We start from the raw sequence: 16,711 nt of genomic DNA on the forward strand, positions 1-16,711 counted from the left end.
ATTCAAGTAAAGAAAAAGAAATTAAACTAAAATAAAAAATGAGCAAGTGTAAAAATAAATTAACAACAATAAAACAAAACAAAAATAACAATTCACCAAAAGAATGGAATGTAGAAAAAAAAACTAAACAAAAACCGAGACACTCATTTTTTTAAAGAAAAAATTTGTAAGTTCTTAAAACATTTATTGATATATTATTGATATTAGCTTGTTTTTGACCAAAAAATTTTCTTTTTTGCAATATCATGTTAAAAATGATCAATTTATATTGAAATTGTCGTTATTTTGGCTTGTTTAGCCTGTTTTTAATCGATGCTTGTTCATTGTTTCAGCAAAAAATATGTGAAATTAAGTTGTTTTTAGTTAATTAATATTTAATCGTAATAATTCAGCTTGTGGTTAATTTATATTATATTAAAACCAGTTAAGTTTTAATTGAGTGAAATTAAACCGAATTTTATTTTTTTGGGTTCAAAGAAGTGAATCAAGAACATTATTAAAACCTGTTGATCTGTTTTATTTATTTTATCACGAAACGGTTTTTCTATTTCGGTTAGTTGTTGGTGAAATTTATGAACTAGTAGTCAGTTGTGTCATCTACTCATCTGTTTAATAAAAAGCAGTCAAGAATCTTGAAAATCGGGGCTACTATAAAAACCGAATTTGAAATACTTACATACAGAAATAGATATGCAAATGAGCAAAATTAATAGAGATTAATAAGAAAACTTGTTCGAGGTTCGAGTTCAGCACAGGTTCTTGTTCTAACCCGATTAGGGTGCTCACCTGTTTCGTGTTTACTTTTGAGTTTGTAACGGTTTTGCTCGCGCGGTGCCACAAAGAAATCAAACACTCTAAAAGGAAAAATAGTGATTTTTAACATTCGAAGAATCTTAAGTGGCTCTATAAGCCATCTTTATGGTGTGTTAAAACGTGTTTTCATTATTCAAATTTGCAACTGTCGGGAATGACAGGTGTTGTATCAGTAATGGACGTCCAAAAGGTCATCCTTTGATCAATCTATTGTTCGCGTTTCATATTTTCCTGACCTTTAGTGTCATTTGCATAAAGGGTGTTGCTGTCCCACATCCGGCGACGGCGCCCAAAGGGGCCTTGCCAAAATTTGCGATGGGTTGAGAAGTGCCTCGAGAGAGAAAAAAACGGCCTCACGAACCTCACATAAGCTCCAACTACCAATTTAAATGCAATTTGTGATTAGATAATTACGGTTTAATCCAACATAACCCGAACATTATGTTTAATAATTAATTCCCCGGCCAGAAAATGGAGCGTTTGTTAGCCGCAATTACATTAATGTTAACTTTGCGCTTTTTGCCACTTGTGTTTTAGAAAGTGTCGACCCGACCAAACACCCGTTTTGTTCCATAAAACGACCGATAATTGCGTTTATGTAACGAATTTTTCTCATATTGATTGTTTTTGCCATTTCATGAAATTCGTCGTCGTGGCCCCTTGAAATCTCAATTAAGCACGCGGTGAAAACTTAAGCAAACAAATTTTATATATTTAAAGCATTAACAATGTAAATATGCGTTTCAAACGGCATTTTAACGAGTCGAGTGATCCTTGTCTCGATTGTTTATTGAAGGATCTAGCTTTTCGGGGGACTATTACGTGCCCACGTTTACTACAAAATATCATGAACGGTTTTTCTCCATTTTCTTTGACGGATTAGTATGTGAAAGTGGGGAAATTGCACTTGACAGCTCGCCAATTACGAGAAGCTTTATTTTTTTGGAGTTTTGCATAAATGGCGATGCGTGCGCCTGCATTTAAGACAGACATCAAATTTTCCTGTCGACTAAACGGTTTTATTTGGTGAGAATTTAAGCAAGTGTCAATCAAAAAGTGAAATTTTTCGTTTTGTGCAATTAGTGTAAGTGGTTTCGCCATTAACGAATTATCGCTTCCAACCTAAAAACTTCTTTTACAAACAGCAAATCTTTAGTCTAAAAACGAAAGAAACTAACTACAAAATTTTGCATTATAGAAACGAGCAACAAAAGTGTTCAGCAGAAGTTGTTTTAATTTTTTTAATAGAAAATTTTGAAGAATAGATTTTAATTACATTAAACATTCCAGATTTCAGTAGCAATTACTTTGCAGGAAATAAGAGAATTTGGCAGAAAATGATTGGATAATTGCGTGTTTTTGATTGTTTAAGAAAACAATAGAAATTAGTTAACTGAAACAGCAGGTTTTGTGTCGAACATAGTTTAAAGTTTGAGGTAAAAAACGCCCATTCAGCAGGAATCGGCTTTTGTAAAATCAGCTTGAATTCATTTTTGACTTTTTTCAAAAAGATTAATCAAGAATTGTTTTACAAAATAAAACAAATTTGGAAATAGTGACGTTGCCAAATTGTTCTTAGAGAAATTGAGCAGGAAATGTTTTATAAAAATAATAGGTCAGAAATTAGGTTTTTGCAAATCCAGTAGAAATTGGAACATAACAGTTTAAGATAAAAGGTGATTTCAGTAACCATAAATGATCAAGAAAAATCCTGCAGGAAAAAAGAAAACGCGAAAAAAAACTAGATAACTAGATAAGCGTTGGCTCAGGTTTAAATTTTGCTGTAATTTAGCAGGAAAAGTTATAAGAAAAAAAAAGAAAAAAGTAGGGTTTGCTTTAAAGTAGTCTAAAGCTTGACAAAAAAAAAACTTTAGCAGGGATTGGGACAAATTCTTGTCTCGTTTTATTGCAGTATTTCAAAATTTCTCAACTTCCTTGCAATAAACTTTTTTTAAGTCAACACTATTGAAAATAGTGCTAAACCATTCTTAGAGAAATTTAACAGGAATTGTTTTATAAAAATAGAAGGTGAAAAATTTGGTTTTTGCAAAGACAACAGAAACTGAAACAAGATAATTCATCAAGAAAAATACGAAAGGAAAAAAGAGAATGCGACAGAAACAAGATGGACCAGGTTTATATTTTGGTATAATTCAGCAGGAAAAGTTTTAAAAAGGATTTGCCCTGAAGTTGTAAAGTTTGTCACAAAGACACTCCAGCAGAAATTCGGGCAAATCTCTGTTTTTTTTTTTATTGCACTTGGAATCATTCTACATTTTTTTAAGTCAAATTATTTTTTTTTTCTAAAAACGTTAATACAAGACTGTTTCATAAAATAAAGCAAAATGGGAAACGGTGCCGTTGCCAAATTAATCTTAAAGAAATTCAGCAGCAATTGTTTTATGAAAACAAAATTGGTGTTTTGCAACAGTAGGAACTAGAACAAAAACAGTTTAAGATAAACGGTGATTTCAGTAACCACAAAGTCGGAAAGAGCAGATTAGAGTTGGGCATGGTTTGAATTTTTCTGTAGTTTAAGAGGAGAAGTTTTAAGAAGACAGTAGGATTTGCCCTGAAGTGCCTAAAGCTTGTTTAAAAAACGCTCTAGCGTTGGGGCAAATTCTTGTCTCGGTTTATTGCAGTATTTCATATTTTCTCAGCTTTCTTGCAATCAATGCACAAGTAATGCATCTAAAAATGTCAGAGAAAGCTAGTAACACCCTCAGTATAAATCACCTCGTGTCATTTAATTTATGCCATTTTTACCGTTCCGGAGTTGACTCCTCTATCGTTTTGAAATCGCAAGTAAAATTTTGTAATAATTTCTTTTTATCAAGCACAATACACGTCTCGATGGACATACGGCCTTTGTAGAAAGCTGACTCTTGTCTTTATGGTCGGAAAGGTCGACCTTTAAGCATTGTGAAATCGCCACTCAGGCAGTAACAAAAATTTGGACTTTTCACTCGTAAATTCTGATCAAATCGCTTCAATATAAATCAGTAAAAGTATTAGTTATGTTTGGTTGGAGTCAAAGATCCGTCGTAAAATAGATGTTTGTTATTACCAGTGTATTGGCCGTTACTCTGGAATCCAGTAATGCAAGAAGGCAGTTACTGTAATACCCGACAACAGCTAATAGGGGAATATGTTTTAAGAGACAATAACAAATGATTTAAAAACTATTTACTTTGCTTTTACGGCACCAACACTTGACGGTGTTTCGCCGCAGGATATAATAAAATTTCCTGCTGCAAAAAACTGTTTGCTCTTTCGCATCTCCAACCTACTGATTTGATTTTTTCAGACTTGAAAAGGAGGAATGACAATTAATTAATGACATTTATTAAAATAAATGGCTACAAGTCGCGTTGGTGACACGAAAAAGAGCCCGTCTCAAACGAAATCATGTATGAAATAAATCATTGAATTAAAGCTCTAATGGGAATAAAATTAGGAGTAGTTAACATAATTATATAATGAAATAAAATAATTGCGTCTTAATGGTAACAGTAACGTTCCCAGCAAATCTCGATTCCTTATCTAATTTGTCAAATGTCAAAGTGTCTCTCAACTTCATAATTTAATCAGGCATGAAGTGTACACTAATAACGCCGCTAATAATTCTTCGAACTTTGACTAAATGCCGCCGCCGTAAAACCGCAATTTGTCCAAGTCGAAGAAACACAAAAGGCGAGAAAAATCAGTCACGCATCGAAGGGCCGGTCGTGTGTTATTATTTGAACATTTTTCCTAGCAAAACAGTAGTGATGATGATGAAGAGAAAAGGTCTAGTTAGAGAATGGAGAGCGGGGAGTCGCTCCAAGTCACGACCTACGCTGCGTGATGTCCCCCCTCAATTTCCCCCCTGAAGCGCTGACCAACTGACCATGCGGAACTACTCGCCAAGTGATAAATGTCTAGTTGCTATAATGGCTCTTTGCGAGATGCGGATGATTGATAGATACCAACCACAAAGCAAAAAAACCCAGAGAAATTCAGCAGGAATTGCTTCACAGGAAAGAGCGGGATTGCAACCAAAACAACAAAACTGAGTACAGCAGGATTTGGAGCACAATTACCACAAACTCATCCTGCCGGCTGCAACTAATCGCTTCAAACATCTACTGAAAACAGCAGGAATTAAAACCAAACGTTTTCAAGACATGATTATTATTGATATTCAATTCTAACAATAAAAAAATCAGCAGGATTCACCTAGCGGGATAGAGAATACATTCCAATTTGTACACAATTATAAACTGAAAGTTAGATAAACATTTTTTTACTGAAAACAGCAGTATAGAAACACAACGGTGTAAATAATAACAATAAATGTAAAAGAGTTAGCATTAATACTTTGAGGAAGCTTCAATTTTCAATTTGTACTCAATTCAGCAGAAATTCCTTCATACAAATAATCAAAATTTTACTGAAAGCACAAAAACTCTTCTGAAAAAATTCAATAGGACTATGTCATTTAGCAAAAAATGTTTTATTAAAAAATCGCAAAATTTAGTTAAAAGCAACTGAAAATTACACTCATCAATTCCAGCTGTTTAAATTGATAATAAATGTTAATGACAAAAAAAACATTAACACAAATATCCTAAAAATTAGCAGGAATTACTGCGAAACAATAATAAATAATAAGAATAACCGTAAAAGAGTTAGCAGGAATTTCTTTACAGATTCAGCTGCACACAGAAACTTATAAATGATATCCAATTTTAATGACAAAAAATGCAAAAATTGTAAAAAAATCAACAAGACTAGACTTGTTATGTCATGTTTTCTTGTGCTCAAACTAGAAATTCCTGCTGTGCGAATTGATGATAAATGTTGATGACAAAAAACATCATCAACAAAAATCGGCAGGAATAATAATATTTTTTATTTATTTTTAATATTTTACTAAATTAAAAGCGAAAGCAACAAAACAAAAAAAACTGGAACAAAATCTGATTTTTTTAAACAAAGTAATGAGTTGAGAACTGAACGGAAGTGGAAACGAAGAATTCCATTTGAGTTTTTTGGTTTCTTTTAATTAACTTGTGTCACCGTTTGATCTAGAGGTTATATCTTTATTCCTTATTAATTAGAAGATGAGGTCAGCGATGATGACCTTTGTTTAAGCACAAAAGTAAATAATGAATACTAAAAACTTATCTATTCATCAATCACAAGCTTAAATATTTTTTTAATCTGCTTTCGAGTGGAAAGAATTTAGAAATTGAGTCAAAGTTTCTAAGACTTTGTTTATTTTTTCATGTTGGAGCTTATTAATTAGAGGATGGGGTCAAAGACAGTCGACCTCTTTCCTCGTCGAAAAATAAATAAATAAAGTACAAGTGCTTGAAAAAATTATCTTCTCATCAGTCATCAGTCATCACCGATGTCACAATAAATACAACGCTTAACAAAGTTAATCGCATGATAAATTTAACTCGCATTTATCAGGTCAAAACGTTATAAATTATTCTTAGTTTCTTATTGAAATATCGTGATTTTCCTCCGTTTGGTGACGTAAAGCATTCCATCGAATTCGAAGAATATGACTTAACACAATAAAAATAAATAAAACTCAGATTTGCTTTTTCCCATAACGGAGTTGCAGCGATCCATTAAGTCGACTCTTGCAAATTTCTTAATCGTATTGCAAAACGGCAAGAATCTAGAGCACGGGCAGACGTTCAACAAGTCGGAAAAGCACAACAATAAATTACAATTAGTTAATATTGTCGATATTGCAGCGGAAAACTAATTAATGCCATAAATCGCGCTTCAAGGACACATTTTTGATGCCATCAAGACAATAACCGCAATTAATTTAGGGGTTATGCAACCGGCACGCCCTGAATTTATCTAAAATGAATCGAAATCAATTGTCCCCTTTAAGGAAAATTCCCATTAAGTCCGACAATCTAGTATAAATCAAACTCTTGTAATTACTAGAGAATTTCTAATTGCTGTTTCTCCCGGTGACCTGTGAATGTTTGGCACAAGAAGGTCTTAATCTGTGGATGAAGAAAAATCGTCGCGTGACTCCGGATCGAACGTCATCATCCATCTTCGAAATCTCCTCCGAATTTATCGATCTCGCGTGATCTAGAGCCGCTCAAAGACGGTAAGCTAACAATGAAGATAATTCCACTACCAAATCGGTAAAGTAAGATCAAGAAGCGATTAATCTTGTCATTGAAACATCGCACTATCATAGTTCCTGTATACGCGCGGCTGATAAATGATTGGGCGGGAACGATGTTCATAAACAATATGAATTATCTAGCGACGAGGGAATCCGGAGAGGAAATTGCAAAATTCCGGGCTGTTTGCAAGTAATTTAGCACTTAGTCGCTATTAGAATCATCGCAGCTTTGCAGAGAATAACTGTAAACTACTTCCCAATATGAACAGCAGCATTTTTTGTGTGGAGTCGCAATATTATGAACAAAACTGCTAAAAATTGTGTCTAAATATAGTTTTTCTATTGCAATCTTAAAAGTATTATTAACAAATGTTTACGTTTTAATCTAAAAACTAATAATCCTCTCAAAAACATAAAATTAATTTTCACTTGTTTAATAAAAACATGTCTTTTTGATTATTATTTATAATATACACTGAACAAAACATTACAAATAATAAAATAAAAAAGCTCAAAAAGCCAGACTAAAAACATTGGAATTTATAAAAAAAATCAAATCTGGTTTTTAGTTTCAACTTTTGGCAAAGCATCTGTTGAAACAAGAAACAGTTACAAAATAGACGAACATTATCTGCAGGAATTGATTTACGGAACCCATTTTTTAACGTAAACTAGCCCAAAATTTGGCCTAGTTTTGTGTTTGCATAAGATCTGAAAACATTAAAAGTCACTCTGTAGGAATTGGTGCAAACAGTAGGGTTTGAAAAAAATAGATCAACAGTATATCAAGCTTCAATTTTACATAAAACTAGAAACTAAAAGTAATTTCTTTACAAAAATTAATTAATTAACAGCACGATTCTGGACAAATGATATAAAAATATCTAAGTCACAAATAAAAAAACACTAAAATTCATCAGGAATATCTTACAGTGGATTTAAACTTTGCTGCAAAAACTCAAACTCAGCAAGAATAAAATAATAAATATATTTTTTTGGTTGTTGCTGTTGGTAAAAAAAAATAAACATTTAAAATTCCTTTATAAAAATCAGAAAGAGTTTAATTTTGTGAGTATTTGCGAATTATATTTATATTTTGAAAAAATAATTGATAATTGAATAAGACTTGAAAAATGATAAAATAAACAAGCTTCAAAATATCAGCAGAAAGAAAAATACAAAGAAAAATTTAGCAGAAATTTGTAGTAGAATTTGTAAGGAAAACAGATCTGGCTTTAGTTTTTTTGCAGGAATTGATTTACAAAATTGAAAAAAAGTACTAAAAGTAGCCGAAAATAAGATGTAGTTTTGTTTTTGTATAAAATCTAAAAACATTAACTTAGCAGCAATTACTGCAGACAACAGAATTTCAGAAAAGTGAACCAAGCTTCAATTTTACATAAAACAAAGGGTTACATTACTGCAGCAAGAATTATATTATTGTATTATTAGTGTGGACAAATGATATAAATAGGTATCTAAAGCACAATTCAGCAGAAATATCTCACAAAAACGGCAGAATTTAAAACATGTTAAAATTTAGGTAGTTTTTTGTATCAGAAACTCTTAAAATTCGGCAGGAATAGTAGTAATATTGTCTTTGTTACTGTTGGTTAAAAGCTCGAAATATTTAAAACTGTTTTGCAAAAATCAGAAACAAATTTATTTATTATAAAAAGAAATGAGTTTATTTTGATAAATGTTATAATTAATAATAATTTTATAATTAAATTAATAATTGATAAGATATGTAAAATAGTAAAATAGTCAAGCTTCAAAAAATTTGCAGGAATAAGATACGAAGAAAAATTTAGCAAAAATTTCTTAACAGGAATAAAACAATATGAAATATTCGGCTTTGTTTTTGAGTTAACAAAAAAGCAAGGACTTTATTTAAATAAATTTTTTATTATTTTGCAAATTATGTTTAATTTTTGGTGCAATTTTCCTTCGTTTTCCGCTCATATCTGGTCCGTGTAAGAAATCTCATCCATAAATCAGACAGTTTGCGGAGCATAACTCGCGCCGGTTAATTTAATTTTTTAATGGCTAGTTAATATGCACACCCACCGCGAGACGAATTTTTTAAGTGGCTTATGGTGTAAAAAGGTGGCCCCGGGATGAAGCTTTCTATTTCATTATCGCTTTTTACTTATTTGAAGAAATCCACCGGATTTCTAATCCTATTAATAATAAAACTGAGGTAGCATATCATCAAAACAAATTACATAAGAAAAAAACAACTTTCTTCTATGCGCTTAAAAAACTCAATCGCCGGACATCCACAGTGAATTTTTTTCATAATTAATCACAGCAGATGTGTTACTTTAATTAAAACCGATATTTAGACGGAAAAAATCGTGTCAAATGTGTGGAAAAGCACTTTAGAAAGCGCGCATATATTTCGAATTGGTCACTCGGTGATTAATTTCTAATGTTCATTATCGGCATTGTGCCCACGTTTGAAAAACGCCCAAAGCGTTTAGAAATTTCTTGACCGCGAGCAATCATTACGGTGGACATAAACCACCAAGTCATCCTGGCCCTCGATCTAGCCCACACTGACACTTTTCATGAATATGCAAGGACAAGTCGTAAAATCTCAAGCACTGTAATTAGAAGAGGTTTCTTGCCTTAAGCGGTACCGCAAGACAGGCCAAACAGAAACAACACTGTTTTTGCATCTGAATTTTAATTGTTTCGAATGACGCGGAATAATGATGAGGCATAAGATTCTACTGAACTTAACAACATTTTACCACTGGATAAATTTTGGCAAAGCCACAATTAACATTCTTGGAGGTCAGTCACTAGATCTAATGGCCGAATGCAATGAGCCAAAGCAATAAAGACATTTGACGGAGATTAGCTGCCAACAATACTCATTTATTACAATAAAACATCAGCAATTTTTTCAAAATGCCTGCCAGTCTTGCGTTAATATCTCTCAACTGTACTGAAACACTTAGATTATTGTTATTCTTCTAACGAAATACTATTAAATTGTACCTAGGTTTCGTCAAATCAAGCTATTTTAAAAGTTTCAGTGGGAGTATATTGATTTTTTTCTGTTTAGTTAGTTTTGTTTGGCTGAAACTGAAAAAGTAGTCAAAAATGCTAAACTAGTATTCAAAAATTAAAAGTTTAAAAACTAATTAAAAAAAACGTTATTAATTGAGAAAAAATACAGTTTTTTTGTAAGCTTATTCAAAATTTACAAAGTAATGTCTTAATGAAGCATTGAAATCGCTATATTTTTGTGAATTGCTTGTCGAACTATGAAAATTATATAATAATGTTTCACGTAGCAACATAGTATTTTTTTTAATAAAAATTTGCAAAAATTTCATAGTTTACAAAATACTTTTAGTATAAGTCAGTCTGAAATCCTAAAGTTTTGTAGATAACTGAAAATGGAAATTACATCCTTTATGTTCATAAAGGTGTTGTATACAATGAAATACTACACCACATTAAAGCAGAGGAATGTTTTGTTGGAAACTTTAACGACCAGTTAGTACCAAAGCATAAAACGTGGTAGTAAACATTTTTCACTTACAACTTACACGATTAAAAAAATACATTTTTTATAGCGAATTGCACTTATTTTTACTTGAAATAATCTTGTTTGGCTAAAAATTAACCAAGATTAGGAAAAAAAAATGCTTTCATCGAGTATTGAAATCTCTTACTAATCTACGCAAATCATTTAGTATTTTTATTCTTCGACACTGTCAAAATTTACGGTTTTTCTCTCGTGTAAGGAAGTTTTGACAACTGTGTGGCATTTCTCAATACGAAACGTTAGATTATTTTTAACAGATTTAAAGCAAGTTTAAGCCTTATTAAGTCTAATTCGAAGAATAAAATGTTGTATTCAACTCGTTTGAGTGTAAATCGGACGCTTTATTCCACCTCGTGGATGATAAACCTCTCGTTACACTTGTGGTTTTATAACCCACTCGGTGAGATAATCCGTCCGATTTACACTCAAACTCATCGAATAAATAACTATTACGCATCACTTTTCACTTAGCTTCAATTTTACATAAAACTAAAAACCAAAAACCTCACTACAGCAGAAATTGTATTATTTAGAAATGGAAAGAGCAGAATTATTGTGGACAAATGATATAAATAATTAAAACACAATTCAGAAAAAAATATTTCACAAAAACAGCAGAATTTATACATCTTAAAATTTAGTTTAGTAAATTGTTACTAATCTATGCAAATAATTTAGTTTTTTTTATGCAGCACTTTTTACAGCAAGGTTTTTAATAAAAAATGTGAGTAATTATTTTATAGGACACGCATGAATTCTGAAGTGACAACTGAAAATGAGAATTTTTGAGCATTGCCTATATCATTACTTTGCTGAAAAAAGTGTACTAAACCCCAAAATATTCAAAAAATATTTTGCCGGAGATTTAAACGACAAGTTATGATAAAAGCAATAACACTGGAAAAATTGTTTATAAGTTTAAAAAAATAATGGCTTGTGGTTATTTCAACTTGTGTTGCATTTATTTTGTTAGAACTTGTCAAAAATGGTCAAAATTTGGTAATTTGTTGGGAGACTTTAACGCCGGAGTAGCAGACGAACTTCGTTATTTCTTATGCTGCTTAGCAGGTAATGATTAGATTCAGTCGTGCTTACGTAAGCTTTTCTTAGACTTTGATTCAACACGAAGGAATTTCCGGTATGTTTTTTAGATTTTATGTGTTTTGGTTCAATTTTATGATCTGGTTTTTGTTGTTTCTCATTTCCGGTTTTTGACATATTTCAAGTTGAGCGAGCAGGTGCCAGCTTTTATGGAAAACCGCTGTCTGAAAAGTGTGTCATTTTCTCTATCCAAACCCAATTGTTCATCGGCCTTTTTGCTCTTGTTTCAGTGTTGTCGATCGGAAACAAATTTCCAGAGGCGACTCTATAACTCAAATTTTTCCTCTGGATCTGGGTCATTTGCCAGCTGTGTTATCCCTATAAACCAGCATAACTGTCATCCCATCGTTACTTTATCATTTATCTCCTCCTCGCAGCGTTCTCTTCACCGCTTGAGGACCCTTTTGTATTAATTAAAAACGCGGAAGCCGCAACTCTGAGACAAATCCGATCCTCGCGTTAAACCAACTACAGTCTCGCTTCTGGCAGATAATAATATTGCAAACCCATTATTTTAACGACAATTACCATCAGTGATGGCCGCAGCAATAACTCAGCCCTCGAGCACCTAATACTCTCTAATGGATGCAAAAATAAATTTGTAAACAAAATTTAATTGGGTTAAACGCCCACATTTTGATAAAAATGTCCAAATAAACCAGTTGTGAGTCGAATGCGGAGATGTCAGGTGTTATAAACACGTCGAAAGGATCGATAGTCGGTAATAACGTTCCGGTAATGCAGAAGATTAAAGCTGACGTTAATATATTACGTGTTTGGACATTGTAACGAATCTCAAAATGACGGTGATTACAAACGACTGAATTATAAACATCGACGCTTCATAATTTAACCGAATTACAAGTCTACGACCTGCACAGACCCGAATTCTCCTAATTAATTAAAAAAAAATGTGACACTCACCTTAATCTCGCTGGAAATTCCGAATCAGCCCATGGCAAAGTCTGAAACAGAAAATTTCAATCAGTCGAAGTTTTCAAATTGCAAAAGCACTTAAGATCGCATAAATGCTTTATAGTGTGCGATTAGAATAATAGCTTGACATAAGCAAATAATCTCACAAGTGCCCTAGGCGAAACGTAATTAAATTTTGCTCAAGAAAAACATCTCGGACATGAGGTGGTTGCACACCGATCCATAAAACTGGCTAATTAATTTTTGCAATTTGTGCTTAAGTAACGGTTGCGAAACGGAAGACGAGACCAATTTAATTAAATGTCGGAGGTGAGGGGTTCGAAAATGATACAAGGAAAAATTTATTTTTACACAAATGCAATTAAATTTATTCTAAAGATTGAGTAACGCGCATTTGTGGCGAGTCTTATTTTAAAAAGAGAAAATTGGTTGGAATTAAAGATTTCAGTAGAAGCGCCAATTAACAGTTTTTTGACTGAATTGCAAAGGTTAGAAGCAGCTACGGCGAAGGAATTTTAACATTCTTGGAAACAAATTAGTTTTATGCGATTAGCTCCAATTTTGCACTTTTAGCAGTAATTGCCTTATAAGCACCCATTAATGAAGCAAAATGCTTCAAACGAGCATTTTTTCTCAAATGTGTGCTAATCCAGCATTGAAGTCCAAATCCAATTCCTTCTAATTCCACAAAATATCGTTTTAAATAATAGTAAATTCAAGTTTGTAAAAAATTAAAATATAATTTCTAAATAGTTAAATAAATATTCATTAAGAGACTGAGTGATAAGTCACGACAAAATGGTTGTGTGCTATTTCAGCATTAAAATATTTATCTTTTTTTTTTCTATTTGAGTCAAGAACATAAAATTTTATTATATTGGTATGTATAAAAAATTAAAACTTGTTTTGTTAAAATTCTATAATTAATGAAAAACTTTAACGATAAGTCAAGTCAGGTCCACTGAAAAACTAAAAATAAACGAAACTGTTCTCGTAATTCCAGTTTTTCAAGTATGGAATCCTGAAACTTTTGAATATTTTTGTGGGAGATTTCAATGTCAGGTTTGCACACAAGCCTATTCTTAAATACAAATTTCTAATTTTTTGAACAGATAAATATTCATGAGCTTTTATAATCACAAGCAAACAAATCGCGAAAGACAATAGTCTCTCGAGCTGAAAACTGCGTAAACCACCTGACCTGAAATTTCGCACACAATTCGCTCATATCTTTCCATCATTTTAAATTTGCATGCCCTTCGCTCATCCATTATCCGAAAAACAATTAAAACGATTCAAACATCGACATTCCTCTGCAATTATAGTCCATTATCTTGCAAAAAGCAGAATAAAAATGGCGAAAGGGGAAATAGGGTCAAGACTTCCGTAACTGAAACAAATATCGAGTTCCCATCTTCCATTGCACCTTTTTTCCGGATTTAATGAGATGTCCAGTAAAGTCAAAGCAAATAAAACGAAACGAAGTCAAATGGCGTGGAATAATAACACACCATGAATACCGTAGGCGATAGGAGAAAGTTATGATGATCTCTTTTGATTTGGTTTGGTTCCAGTGGCGTGTGCGTGGAAAGCCGGACTTTTCCGGGGTTATAAAAATCTTAAAGGTTTATTGATCAAGGTTTTAATTAAAGGAGAGTTGAAGTAAATTGAACCAGGGTCGTGTAATTTTCGGTGGACCTCGTGAATGTCGCAGACTAATCGATCATGCAGAGAGAAAAAAATCGAACACGATGGTATCTCGTAATGGCAATGTTCTGCACGATTTTTTCATCAATAATCCGCCGTTCCGTGTTATTACTTCTATTATCATTAATTAGGACAAGATTGGGACTGTTTCTTTAAAAGCTCTTTTCTTATTACGTTGCTATTTTAGTTTTATTTGTCATTTGGTAATTGTTGTTCCGCTACTTGCTTGTGACTTGTCTATTTATTAAATGTGAATGGGTCACAATGAAAGCATATAATAAACCCGGAGAAAAGCAACATACTTAACGTTAGGTTACTGCTTCTTGCTAAATATAATAATTTTGACAAATGGATTATCATTAATCTCGATGAAAAAAAATTCGTGTCCCTATTCTGCTCAATCAGGTTTATTCTCTTTTCAATTAAGCGCTTTAAAATTAATAAGGCTCTTACTTCTAACGTCTAATTTTCATAGATGACGACGATGATGAGTATCTCCGGCCATTAGTTATTTTGCAGCCTCATTTCTACAGGCCATTAGGCAGACATTTTTGAAATCAGAGTGCTATGTTAGAAAATATTTACAAATTTGGTGTTGAAATCACCAAACTTTTGCTTGCCGGGTATGTGTTCTAACTAAGCATTGGAATCTCCACACAAATTTTACTATTTCAGCAAAAACCCATTTTTTTAGTATTAAAAACAAATTTGAGTTAAGAAAAATATTAATAAAATATTAAAACAGAAACGCAATACTGAAGATGAAATGGGTTTGTACTCTAGCTGATCATTGATGTCTCCAACAATTTTTAAGAGTTTTAACAAAACAACATATAAATTACAAATGTGAGCTTTAAAATCGACAGAATTGTAAGTAAATTTGACGACAAAAGAACCAGTTAAAAATGTTGAGTTTTCAACTTGAAATGTTTTATTTGAAATTGTACTTTTTTAGACCAAAAAAATAGGAGGAGACTTTGACGATAAGTAAGAACACAAACTCAAAGCTTGACAAAGTTAAAGCAACTTTTGCATTGCTATGTGCTATCTGCTCCTGAAAATTCTCTTACAGCAACGAAAAAGTAGCAACAAAAATCTATTTAGGTGTTTTGTTGAGTTTTTAACTTAAAATGTTTAGTTTTACTATAAACTGTAATTTTTAAATAATATTTGAGGAAAATAGCTGGAGACTTCAACGTTGGGAAAGAACACGAACCCAGAGCTTGATACCGTTGAGCGGACTTTTTAATTGCTGTATGTTTCTCCTGGGGCCATTTCTAAATTTTTCCTCAATTTTTGTTTATGGCCTCTGTAGTTTTACGACACTTGTCAAAACTTAATGACTCTCCATCATAAAAATCAAAACCCTCATCGATTTTTACGCTTCTTAATAACATTTTTATGGCTGTTGGTGTACTATAAAACTTTTTCAATTTCCCACATATTTTTGTCGTTCACAGGAGAGCGCATCGCGGTCTCGTGCGCGGCGCGCCCGACTTCCGGATTCGAGTGTCAACCGTTTTCATCGTAGCGTGAGAAACAGATGACTAACGCGGCCAAGTCAAGGCCGACCGTGATTTATGACCGGCCGGACTGGCTAATGCACTTAAGTAGGACTCGGCACGGTGTGATAAATTAATATAAAACCGATTCGACGACTGCGATGCTTTATGGCTTATTAAATCGATACATGTTCACTAAATTGACTTAATGTGTCGAGTGAGCTTTGGGTTTCGTCCGACAGATAAATGTTGCACTTCCAGTTGAGAAATGCACTTTTGTCGCGGCGTTGGAGGTTGTCAGATATGAAAAATTTTCGTTATAGTGGAGGCATCGGTGCGAAGGAGGCGCTGGTACGCATTGTCGACGAGAACTAGAGCATGCCCACTCTCAGGAATGATGCGGGCCAGATTTTACCACATGATTAAAGAACAAGAACCGGAGGTGCCGTGTTTTGAGGGTTTATTACATGACACTTCTTTTGGTAATTGTATGGGATTGGATTACACGCATCGAGAAATGTGGCTACTGGACATCAGCCTATCTCCGGAATATTAATGGACGTTGTTTATAACACTGTTAGTTTACATTTATCAGTTACGCTTTCTTATTCGATAGAGTCATTTTTTTAAACACTAATTCATCAAAACTGTCATAGAAGAAAAGTTTTTTGACATTTCTCAACTTTATGATAAATATCCAGCGATTTTAACGATAAGTCAGAAACTTTAATTTAATAACTGTAAAAATTGTTTTTGTTTTATGAAACTACACTTGGAACAAAACTATCTAATATCTAACCTCAATTTTTTGTCAATACAACTAACTGTGAAAACATTGGAAAAGTGTAAAATGTTTTTAACAAATCTTCAGTTGGTGCTCTCATTCGTCGTTTAAATCTCCATCTGTTTTCTCAGTTTTGGTCTAAAATACTACAGAAT

The 16,711-nt window shown here is 32.7% G+C and overlaps 1 protein-coding gene across 2 annotated transcripts in view; it reads right to left on the bottom strand.

The window, feature by feature from the left end:
• Positions 1 to 16,711, bottom strand: part of LOC123012392 (transcription factor Ken) — a 64,254-nt gene that overhangs the window by 25,278 nt on the left and 22,265 nt on the right. For both annotated transcript variants that reach the window (XM_044410271.1, XM_044410270.1), the window contains one exon: positions 12,552 to 12,592. The gene's annotated coding sequence lies outside the window, so the exon portion shown is untranslated. The remainder of the gene's footprint in view (positions 1 to 12,551; positions 12,593 to 16,711) is intronic.

This window comes from Tribolium madens, unplaced genomic scaffold (genome assembly GCF_015345945.1).
Source record: "Tribolium madens isolate multiple individuals breed KSU strain unplaced genomic scaffold, Tmad_KSU_1.1 Scaffold_96;HRSCAF=242;Tcas5.2_LG5, whole genome shotgun sequence".
In the NCBI taxonomy this organism is placed as follows: domain Eukaryota; kingdom Metazoa; phylum Arthropoda; class Insecta; order Coleoptera; family Tenebrionidae; genus Tribolium; species Tribolium madens.